This window comes from Triturus cristatus, chromosome 1_1 (genome assembly GCF_964204655.1).
Source record: "Triturus cristatus chromosome 1_1, aTriCri1.1, whole genome shotgun sequence".
Taxonomy (NCBI): domain Eukaryota; kingdom Metazoa; phylum Chordata; class Amphibia; order Caudata; family Salamandridae; genus Triturus; species Triturus cristatus.
Genome location: NC_140579.1, coordinates 962,315,186 through 962,326,851, shown reverse-complemented (window position 1 = coordinate 962,326,851; position 11,666 = coordinate 962,315,186).

The window sequence follows — 11,666 nt, the reverse complement described above, 5'->3', positions numbered from 1 at the left end:
GTGATGATTGAATTACTGAACACTGTTCAATTTAAGACATAATAGGGGTTACTTTTACCATAGTGCAAGTGCGCCTGTGTTGTGGGGAATAATTGTTTATGTGAAGGAAGGTGTCCCTTCCTGCTCATAAACACTCTGAAATGGCGTTTTGTAACTTTTATGTGTGCTGCTTAATGCAGCACACATAGATGTTGCAATTCGTCATTTTTTAATGATTGTTTATGTGCAGGAAGGTACGCCTTCCTACACATAAACAATCAATGACGTTTTGCTGTTTCTCTGTATGCTGCAGAATTCAGCACACATGGAAACAGCAAAAACTAGGAGAATTAAATAATTTATCCTCGTTTCTTCAGGGTAAGACCAGGTTTTCCCTGGTCTTAATTTTGGCACTGCCCCATATTTGCACCTGTTAGAATTGGCCCTTTTGACAGGTTTATCCCCAAACATTTTGCCTCTTATTTTTTCTGACCCTATTTTTGTTGGCTATATGATTCTGGGCACTTTACCACTGCTGATCAGTGCTAAAGTGCATATGCTCTCTGTATAAATTGTGACAATGATTGATTATTCATGATTGGCATATTTGATTTACTGGTAAATCCCTAGTAAAGTTCATGGTGTGTGCCAGGGCCTGTCAATCAAATGCTACTACTGGGCATGCAGCACTGGTTGTGTCACCCACCTGAGTAGCCCTGTAAATGTATCTTAGACCTACCACTATAGTGTCTGCGTGCGCAGTTGTTATCTACCATGTTGTCCTGCCAAGTGCACCTACTTGCCAGGCCCAAAATAACCCATTCCTTACAGGCAACCCTAAGATAGGCCCAAGGTACCCTCATGGGCTGGGTGCAGTCTATGTGAAAGGTAGGACATGTACTGGGAAACAGCATTAACAACGAATCTATAGCAACAAGTGTACTAAACAACAAATCCTCAACAATGACCTTTACCTGAACCATGACTTCATTAACCACTACTGTACATGAACAATGACCACCTCAACCACTACTGTACATGAACCACGACTTCCTAAACCAGAGGTAAGTATTAATAATGAAATAATTGATATTAAATTCAAGTGTAATTATATTAAAATAATTGCAATTAGGAACAGGATGTCAGGTATTTAATTTTAATCACACTGGAGATATATTTTTTAGATGGCACTCTTGGTTTGTTTTTCAGCAAAGTGATCTTGATCTGTGCTCGAGGTGACTGTTCTCTCTGGTTGTCACAGTTGAAATGATTAGAAAATGGTGGTTGGCCGTTTTTTGTATGTTTTATTTGAGTCCATTCTTTTTACAAAAGAAAATATGTTCTACAATCCGCTTAAAAAAAATATATATATTTTCTGTGAGAACTTGCTTTTTTTACTTTTGTTTTATTTAATGGGTTTTGTGTTATTTTTATTTTATTTAGTTAGCATTCTAGTCAAAATTGAAAAAACAGATGATGGACTTATATTTTATTGTTTTTTAGCGTTCATTAGTGTCTTTTTGTAAGTTCGTCCGTATTTGTAATAAACGAATATTTGATTGATAATTTAAAGATTATTTAATTAAAATTGGTTTATTTGAAAGTCTTCCTTAATAGAATTACATTTTTTTTTCCTTGTTTCAAACATGCATTGAGGAGAACGCAGTGGTAGATTCAGGTAATATGGCATTTGATTATTTTTCGTGGTTTAGTAAGTCGTTGTACAAAATGTAGTGGTTTGGCTTTGGTAGTGGTTTAGCCTTCGTGGTTTAGGCATTCGTTGTTTAAGTGGTAGTTGTTTAGTCATCCCATGTACTAGTGTGTGTGACATCCTGATAGTGAAATACTGTGTATTTCATTTTTCACTGTTGGAAGGCTATCTGTCTCATAGGCTTATAATTAGGATTGGACTGCAACATATTTACATGTGTAACATTCCATAAGGACAAGATGAGAAAATGAAGTTTTGACTCTCTAAACTCAGAATTTATTAATGCACCTTTTGGTAAATTATTTTTTTTAATCCTGTGTTTGAAAAGGCCACTTTTAGAAAGTGAGCATTTTCTTACTTCACCATTCTGTGTGCCTCTGGCTGTGTGTGTATTCAGCGTCTGGTGTGAGAGTGACAGGAGCTGAGATGTGCATTCACTCTACACAATCACTGAGTGGGGTTGAGGTGTGCCCTGCCTTGCCTGGGTGACTCAGAGCAGGGCTGAATAGAACTGGTCTGCATTTAGAATGGTGGGAGGAGTTGTGCTTACACCTGAATAGGCTGTGTCTCCTTTTGCACAATGCTCTCCACCCCCTGTGGTCATGCTGCACCAGTGAGAACAGAATTGGTTTGAACTGGGTTCAGAGACCCTTGCCACAAAGAGAACAAAAACATTTTGGGGTATAAGTATTACACCTAAAACCCCAGAACTTTAGATTACTTCCAGGAACAAGAGGACCCTGCCAAGAAGACTAGAGGAAGGACTATGTGAGGAGTGCTGCCTTTTCTGAGTGAGGTGTGGGGTGGCCTGTAGTTGCTGCTTCTGTCAATGGTTGAGGAAAAGGACTGACTCTTTTTGCCCTGCTGTGGTATCCTGCTTGTGGAGAATCTCCAAGGGATTGTGTGTGTGCTGGCCTCCTGTTAAGCGATGTACCCGGCAACTTCACTCCCCACCTGCAAACTTATGTGGCGCACTATGAGAAGCATGGTGTGTGAGGAAAGGTCATGGGAGGGGAGAGTTTAAGCGTGGAGATAATCTCCACCCCTCCTGAGTCTCCAGTGTGTGTGGTCACTGGGGGTTGAGAAGGAGATGACCAGTGCAGTTGCATGTCAACCCCCCAGCTCCACAGGAGTACCAATCATTGCGTAACAATGGTCCTAGGAGCTCGAAGCCAGAGCGTCATCATTGGCAGCTCTGCCCGCCTCTGAAAAATGAGCCTGCTGCCTTGAGGAAGATGGAGTGGGGTGTCCCCTGCAAGGACAGGTTGCCGTAGCACCCCCAGGAAGTATCATGACAGCTGCAGCCCGAGGGAGAAGAGGCTTCCACCCTAGCCCCTCCCAGCGCTGGACGGAGCACCTTGGGTGAAGGGAATCCAGATGCCCAGGAGAGAGATCCTGGAGAACATGGCCGGAAGCCTCTGCAGCCCGAGGGGGGCTTAAGGAACACAGCTAGAGGTCGTGCAAGAAGCGGAGTCGGTGCGGCTTCATTTGCCAGGTAGAGCAGCTGCCCTGTGTGGTAGTGGGCAGCTGCCTTGACAACTAGTGTGATTCTGGCCATACGCTAGGGACCCCGTGAGGTTGCCCCACCGAGGGAGGTGGTCCGCCTCTCCCCCTTACTGACACATACCTCCAGAGGGCTTAAAAAGTGGTATCAGACAGTATGAGAGAATGAAGGGGCTGCAGCTTCTCCACGCGTTCACGGGCAGCGGTTTTGTTGGTGCCTACTCCCTTTCTCTGGCACCGCAGTTCAGGGGCATTCTTTTCTGATGAGTGCAGGGGGCATCCTCGATGGACGATCCCCCAGTTGCAGGGTGAGGTGTTGGGTAACCGCAGAGAGTTACCAGAGTAACAGCAGTGGGTGCGAAGGAGCTCCCGTGCCCTGCAGTTGGATCAGAATTACCGCATTATGCTGGGGCCGTGTATTTGAAGCCACAAAATGTTAGTTTTGTGCACAATAATGTAGGGGTGCTATGATGTGCACTGGGATAATGGTCTCAAAATGTTCAGCCTAGGAGCATACACTTTAGTGCCCTGTGATTTTAGGCATTATGTTCTCATAATGTTAAACCTAATTGGTCGCACACTGCTCCACCTACCAAGCGTGTTCCCCCAATGAATGTGGTCCCTGAGGTCAGCGTCGGCGGGTACGCCTATGCCCAAGTCATGAATGCAAGTATGAGTGGCGTGTGCCATCCCTGGACACGTGTTTCGAGGTAGTTGCCTCTCGTCAGCAGGGAGTAGGAAAAAGTGTGTGGGGTTGCTGTGTAAGCTGCTAAAATCGTTATCAGGTAAATACCTCTCGTAGCGCGCAGGTGCGTAACCAAGAGTCCGTCGACTCCACCGGCTCAAGGGAGCCTGAATATAAAGTTAAACCTAATTGGTCGCACACTGCTCCACCTACCAAGCGTGTTCCCCCAATGAATGTGGTCCCTGAGGTCAGCGTCGGCGGGTACGCCTATGCCCGAGTCATGAATGCAAGTATGAGTGGCGTGTGCCATCCCTGGACACATGTTTCGAGGTAGTTGCCTCTCGTCAGCAGCGAGTAGGAAAAAGTGTGTGGGGTTGCTGTGTAAGCTGCTAAAATCGTTATCAGGTAAATACCTCTCGTAGCACGCAGGTGCGTAACCAAGAGTCCGTCGACTCCACCGGCTCAAGGGAGCCTGAATATAAAGTTAAACCTAATTGGTCGCACACTGCTCCACCTACCAAGCGTGTTCCCCCAATGAATGTGGTCCCTGAGGTCAGCGTCGGCGGGTACGCCTATGCCCGAGTCATGAATGCAAGTATGAGTGGCGTGTGCCATCCCTGGACAAGTGTTTCGAGGTAGTTGCCTCTCGTCAGCAGGGAGTAGGAAAAAGTGTGTGGGGTTGCTGTGTAAGCTGCTAAAATCGTTATCAGGTAAATACCTCTCGTAGCGCGCAGGTGCGTAACCAAGAGTCCGTCGACTCCACCGGCTCAAGGGAGCCTGAATATAAAGTTAAACCTAATTGGTCGCACACTGCTCCACCTACCAAGCGTGTTCCCCCAATGAATGTGGTCCCTGAGGTCAGCGTCGGCGGGTACGCCCATGCCCGAGTCATGAATGCAAGTATGAGTGGCGTGTGCCATCCCTGGACACGTGTTTTGAGGTAGTTGCCTCTCGTCAGCAGGGAGTAGGAAAAAGTGTGTGGGGTTGCTGTGTAAGCTGCTAAAATCGTTATCAGGTAAATACCTCTCGTAGCGCGCAGGTGCGTAACCAAGAGTCCGTCGACTCCACCGGCTCAAGGGAGCCTGAATATAAAGTTAAACCTAATTGGTCGCACACTGCTCCACCTACCAAGCGTGTTCCCCCAATGAATGTGGTCCCTGAGGTCAGCGTCGGCGGGTACGCCTATGCCCGAGTCATGAATGCAAGTATGAGTGGCGTGTGCCATCCCTGGACACGTGTTTCGAGGTAGTTGCCTCTCGTCAGCAGGGAGTAGGAAAAAGTGTGTGGGGTTGCTGTGTAAGCTGCTAAAATCGTTATCAGGTAAATACCTCTCGTAGCGCGCATAGGGCGTAACCAAGAGTCCGTCGACTCCACCGGGTCAAGGGAGCCTGAATATAAAGTTAAACCTAATTGGTCGCACACTGCTCCACCTACCGAGCGTGTTCCCCCAATGAATGTGGTCCCTGAGGTCAGCGTCGGCGGGTACGCCTATGCCCGAGTCATGAATGCAAGTATGAGTGTCGTGTACCATCCCTGGACACGTGTTTCGAGGTAGTTGCCTCTCGTCAGCAGGGAGTAGGAAAAAGTGTGTGGGGTTGCTGTGTAAGCTTCTAAAATCGTTATCAGGTAAATACCTCTCGTAGCGCGCAGGTGCGTAACCAAGAGTCCGTCGACTCCACCGGCTCAAGGGAGCCTGAATATAAAGTTAAACCTAATTGGTCGCACACTGCTCCACCTACCAAGCGTGTTCCCCCAATGAATGTGGTCCCTGAGGTCAGCGTCGGCGGGTACGCCTATGCCCGAGTCATGAATGCAAGTATGAGTGGCGTGTGCCATCCCTGGACACGTGTTTCGAGGTAGTTGCCTCTCGTCAGCAGGGAGTAGGAAAAAGTGTGTGGGGTTGCTGTGTAAGCTGCTAAAATCGTTATCAGGTAAATACCTCTCGTAGCGCGCAGGTGCGTAACCAAGAGTCCATCGACTCCACCGGCTCAAGGGAGCATGAATATAAAGTTCAACCTAATTGGTTGCACACTGCTCCACCTACCAAGCGTGTTCCCCCAATGAATGTGGACCCTGAGGTCAGCGTCGGCGGGTACGCCTATGCCCGAGTCATGAATGCAAGTATGAGTGGCGTGTGCCATCCCTGGACACGTGTTTCGAGGTAGTTGCCTCTCGTCAGCAGGGAGTAGGAAAAAGTGTGTGGGGTTGCTGTGTAAGCTGCTAAAATCGTTATCAGGTAAATACCTCTCGTAGCGCGCAGGTGCGTAACCAAGAGTCCGTCGACTCCACCGGCTCAAGGGAGCCTGAATATAAAGTTAAACCTAATTGGTCGCACACTGCTCCACCTACCAAGCGTGTTCCCCCAATGAATGTGGTCCCTGAGGTCAGCGTCGGCGGGTACGCCTATGCCCGAGTCATGAATGCAAGTATGAGTGGCGTGTGCCATCCCTGGACACGTGTTTCGAGGTAGTTGCCTCTCGTCAGCAGGGAGTAGGAAAAAGTGTGTGGGGTTGCTGTGTAAGCTGCTAAAATCGTTATCAGGTAAATACCTCTCGTAGCGCGCAGGTGCGTAACCAAGAGTCCGTCGACTCCCCCGGCTCAAGGGAGCCTGAATATAAAGTTAAACCTAATTGGTCGCACACTGCTCCACCTACCAAGCGTGTTCCCCCAATGAATGTGGTCCCTGAGGTCAGCGTCGGCGGGTACGCCTATGCCCGAGTCATGAATGCAAGTATGAGTGGCGTGTGCCATCCCTGGACACGTGTTTTGAGGTAGTTGCCTCTCGTCAGCAGGGAGTAGGAAAAAGTGTGTAGGGTTGCTGTGTAAGCTGCTAAATTCGTTATCAGGTAAATACCTCTCGTAGCGCGCAGGTGCGTAACCAAGAGTCCGTCGACTCCACCGGCTCAAGGGAGCCTGAATATAAAGTTAAACCTAATTGGTCGCACACTGCTCCACCTACCAAGCGTGTTCCCCCAATGAATGTGGTCCCTGAGGTCAGCGTCGGCGGGTACGCCTATGCCCGCGTCATGAATGCAAGTATGAGTGGCGTGTGCCATCCCTGGACACGTGTTTCGAGGTAGTTGCCTCTCGTCAGCAGGGAGTAGGAAAAAGTGTGTGGGGTTGCTGTGTAAGCTGCTAAAATCGTTATCAGGTAAATATCTCTCGTAGCGCGCAGGTGCGTAACCAAGAGTCCGTCGACTCCACCGGCTCAAGGGAGCCTGAATATAAAGTTAAACCTAATTGGTCGCACACTGCTCCACCTACCAAGCGTGTTCCCCCAATGAATGTGGTCCCTGAGGTCAGCGTCGGCGGGTACGCCTATGCCCGAGTCATGAATGCAAGTATGAGTGGCGTGTGCCATCCCTGGACACGTGTTTCGAGGTAGTTGCCTCTCGTCAGCAGGGAGTAGGAAAAAGTGTGTGGGGTTGCTGTGTAAGCTGCTAAAATCGTTATCAGGTAAATACCTCTCGTAGCGCGCAGGTGCGTAACCAAGAGTCCGTCGACTCCACCGGCTCAAGGGAGCCTGAATATAAAGTTAAACCTAATTGGTCGCACACTGCTCCACCTACCAAGCGTGTTCCCCCAATGAATGTGGTCCCTGAGGTCAGCGTCGGCGGGTACGCCTATGCCCGAGTCATGAATGCAAGTATGAGTGGCGTGTGCCATCCCTGGACACGTGTTTCGAGGTAGTTGCCTCTCGTCAGCAGGGAGTAGGAAAAAGTGTGTGGGGTTGCTGTGTAAGCTGCTAAAATCGTTATCAGGTAAATACCTCTCGTAGCGCGCAGGTGCGTAACCAAGAGTCCGTCGACTCCCCCGGCTCAAGGGAGCCTGAATATAAAGTTAAACCTAATTGGTCGCACACTGCTCCACCTACCAAGCGTGTTCCCCCAATGAATGTGGTCCCTGAGGTCAGCATCGGCGGGTACGCCTATGCCCGAGTCATGAATGCAAGTATGAGTGGCGTTTGCCATCCCTGGACACGTGTTTCGAGGTAGTTGCCTCTCGTCAGCAGGGAGTAGGAAAAAGTGTGTGGGGTTGCTGTGTAAGCTGCTAAAATCGTTATCAGGTAAATACCTCTCGTAGCGCGCAGGTGCGTAACCAAGAGTCCGTCGACTCCACCGGCTCAAGGGAGCCTGAATATAAAGTTAAACCTAATTGGTCGCACACTGCTCCACCTACCAAGCGTGTTCCCCCAATAATTGTGGTCCCTGAGGTCAGCGTCGGCGGGTACGCCTATGCTCGAGTCATGAATGCAAGTATGAGTGTCGTGTGCCATCCCTGGACACGTGTTTCGAGGTAGTTGCCTCTCGTCAGCAGGGAGTAGGAAAAAGTGTGTGGGGTTGCTGTGTAAGCTGCTAAAATCGTTATCAGGTAAATACCTCTCGTAGCGCGCAGGTGCGTAACCAAGAGTCCGTCGACTCCACCGGCTCAAGGGAGCCTGAATATAAAGTTAAACCTAATTGGTCGCACACTGCTCCACCTACCAAGCGTGTTCCCCCAATGAATGTGGTCCCTGAGGTCAGCGTCGGCGGGTACGCCTATGCCCGAGTCATGAATGCAAGTATGAGTGGCGTGTGCCATCCCTGGACACGTGTTTCGAGGTAGTTGCCTCTCGTCAGCAGGGAGTAGGAAAAAGTGTGTGGGGTTGCTGTGTAAGCTGCTAAAATCGTTATCAGGTAAATACCTCTCGTAGCGCGCAGGTGCGTAACCAAGAGTCCGTCGACTCCCCCGGCTCAAGGGAGCCTGAATATAAAGTTAAACCTAATTGGTCGCACACTGCTCCACCTACCAAGCGTGTTCCCCCAATGAATGTGGTCCCTGAGGTCAGCGTCGGCGGGTACGCCTATGCCCGCGTCATGAATGCAAGTATGAGTGGCGTGTGCCATCCCTGGACACGTGTTTCGAGGTAGTTGCCTCTCGTCAGCAGGGAGTAGGAAAAAGTGTGTGGGGTTGCTGTGTAAGCTGCTAAAATCGTTATCAGGTAAATATCTCTCGTAGCGCGCAGGTGCGTAACCAAGAGTCCGTCGACTCCACCGGCTCAAGGGAGCCTGAATATAAAGTTAAACCTAATTGGTCGCACACTGCTCCACCTACCAAGCGTGTTCCCCCAATGAATGTGGTCCCTGAGGTCAGCGTCGGCGGGTACGCCTATGCCCGAGTCATGAATGCAAGTATGAGTGGCGTGTGCCATCCCTGGACACGTGTTTCGAGGTAGTTGCCTCTCGTCAGCAGGGAGTAGGAAAAAGTGTGTGGGGTTGCTGTGTAAGCTGCTAAAATCGTTATCAGGTAAATACCTCTCGTAGCGCGCAGGTGCGTAACCAAGAGTCCGTCGACTCCACCGGCTCAAGGGAGCCTGAATATAAAGTTAAACCTAATTGGTCGCACACTGCTCCACCTACCAAGCGTGTTCCCCCAATGAATGTGGTCCCTGAGGTCAGCGTCGGCGGGTACGCCTATGCCCGAGTCATGAATGCAAGTATGAGTGGCGTGTGCCATCCCTGGACACGTGTTTCGAGGTAGTTGCCTCTCGTCAGCAGGGAGTAGGAAAAAGTGTGTGGGGTTGCTGTGTAAGCTGCTAAAATCGTTATCAGGTAAATACCTCTCGTAGCGCGCAGGTGCGTAACCAAGAGTCCGTCGACTCCCCCGGCTCAAGGGAGCCTGAATATAAAGTTAAACCTAATTGGTCGCACACTGCTCCACTTACCAAGCGTGTTCCCCCAATGAATGTGGTCCCTGAGGTCAGCATCGGCGGGTACGCCTATGCCCGAGTCATGAATGCAAGTATGAGTGGCGTTTGCCATCCCTGGACACGTGTTTCGAGGTAGTTGCCTCTCGTCAGCAGGGAGTAGGAAAAAGTGTGTGGGGTTGCTGTGTAAGCTGCTAAAATCGTTATCAGGTAAATACCTCTCGTAGCGCGCAGGTGCGTAACCAAGAGTCCGTCGACTCCACCGGCTCAAGGGAGCCTGAATATAAAGTTAAACCTAATTGGTCGCACACTGCTCCACCTACCAAGCGTGTTCCCCCAATGAATGTGGTCCCTGAGGTCAGCGTCGGTGGGTACGCCTATGCCCGAGTCATGAATGCAAGTATGAGTGTCGTGTGCCATCCCTGGACACGTGTTTCGAGGTAGTTGCCTCTCGTCAGCAGGGAGTAGGAAAAAGTGTGTGGGGTTGCTGTGTAAGCTGCTAAAATCGTTATCAGGTAAATACCTCTCGTAGCGCGCAGGTGCGTAACCAAGAGTCCGTCGACTCCACCGGCTCAAGGGAGCCTGAATATAAAGTTAAACCTAATTGGTCGCACACTGCTCCACCTACCAAGCGTGTTCCCCCAATGAATGTGGTCCCTGAGGTCAGCGTCGGCGGGTACGCCTATGCCCGAGTCATGAATGCAAGTATGAGTGGCGTGTGCCATCCCTGGACACGTGTTTCGAGGTAGTTGCCTCTCGTCAGCAGGGAGTAGGAAAAAGTGTGTGGGGTTGCTGTGTAAGCTGCTAAAATCGTTATTAGGTAAATACCTCTCATAGCGCGCAGGTGCGTAACCAAGAGTCCGTCGACTCCACCGGCTCAAGGGAGCCTGAATATAAAGTTAAACCTAATTGGTCGCACACTGCTCCACCTACCAAGCGTGTTCCCCCAATGAATGTGGTCCCTGAGGTCAGCGTCGGCGGGTACGCCTATGCCCGAGTCATGAATGCAAGTATGAGTGGCGTATGCCATCCCTGGACACGTGTTTCGAGGTAGTTGCCTCTCGTCAGCAGGGAGTAGGAAAAAGTGTTTGGGGTTGCTGTGTAAGCTGCTAAAATCGTTATCAGGTAAATACCTCTCGTAGCGCGCAGGTGCGTAACCAAGAGTCCGTCGACTCCACCGGCTCAAGGGAGCCTGAATATAAAGTTAAACCTAATTGGTCGCACACTGCTCCACCTACCAAGTGTGTTCCCCCAATGAATGTGGTCCCTGAGGTCAGCGTCGGCGGGTACGCCTATGCCCGAGTCATGAATGCAAGTATGAGTGGCGTGTGCCATCCCTGGATACGTGTTTCGAGGTAGTTGCCTCTCGTCAGCAGGGAGTAGGAAAAAGTGTGTGGGGTTGCTGTGTAAGCTGCTAAAATCGTTATCAGGTAAATACCTCTCGTAGCGCGCAGGTGCGTAACCAAGAGTCCGTCGACTCCACCGGCTCAAGGGAGCATGAATATAAAGTTAAACCTAATTGGTTGCACACTGCTCCACCTACCAAGCGTGTTCCCCCAATGAATGTGGACCCTGAGGTCAGCGTCGGCGGGTACGCCTATGCCCGAGTCATGAATGCAAGTATGAGTGGCGTGTGCCATCCCTGGACACGTGTTTCGAGGTAGTTGCCTCTCGTCAGCAGGGAGTAGGAAAAAGTGTGTGGGGTTGCTGTGTAAGCTGCTAAAATCGTTATCAGGTAAATACCTCTCGTAGCGCGCAGGTGCGTAACCAAGAGTCCGTCGACTCCACCGGCTCAAGGGAGCCTGAATATAAAGTTAAACCTAATTGGTCGCACACTGCTCCACCTACCAAGCGTGTTCCCCCAATGAATGTGGTCCCTGAGGTCAGCGTCGGCGGGTACGCCTATGCCCGAGTCATGAATGCAAGTATGAGTGGCGTGTGCCATCCCTGGACACGTGTTTCGAGGTAGTTGCCTCTCGTCAGCAGGGAGTAGGAAAAAGTGTGTGGGGTTGCTGTGTAAGCTGCTAAAATCGTTATCAGGTAAATACCTCTCGTAGCGCGCAGGTGCGTAACCAAGAGTCCGTCGACTCCACCGGCTCAAG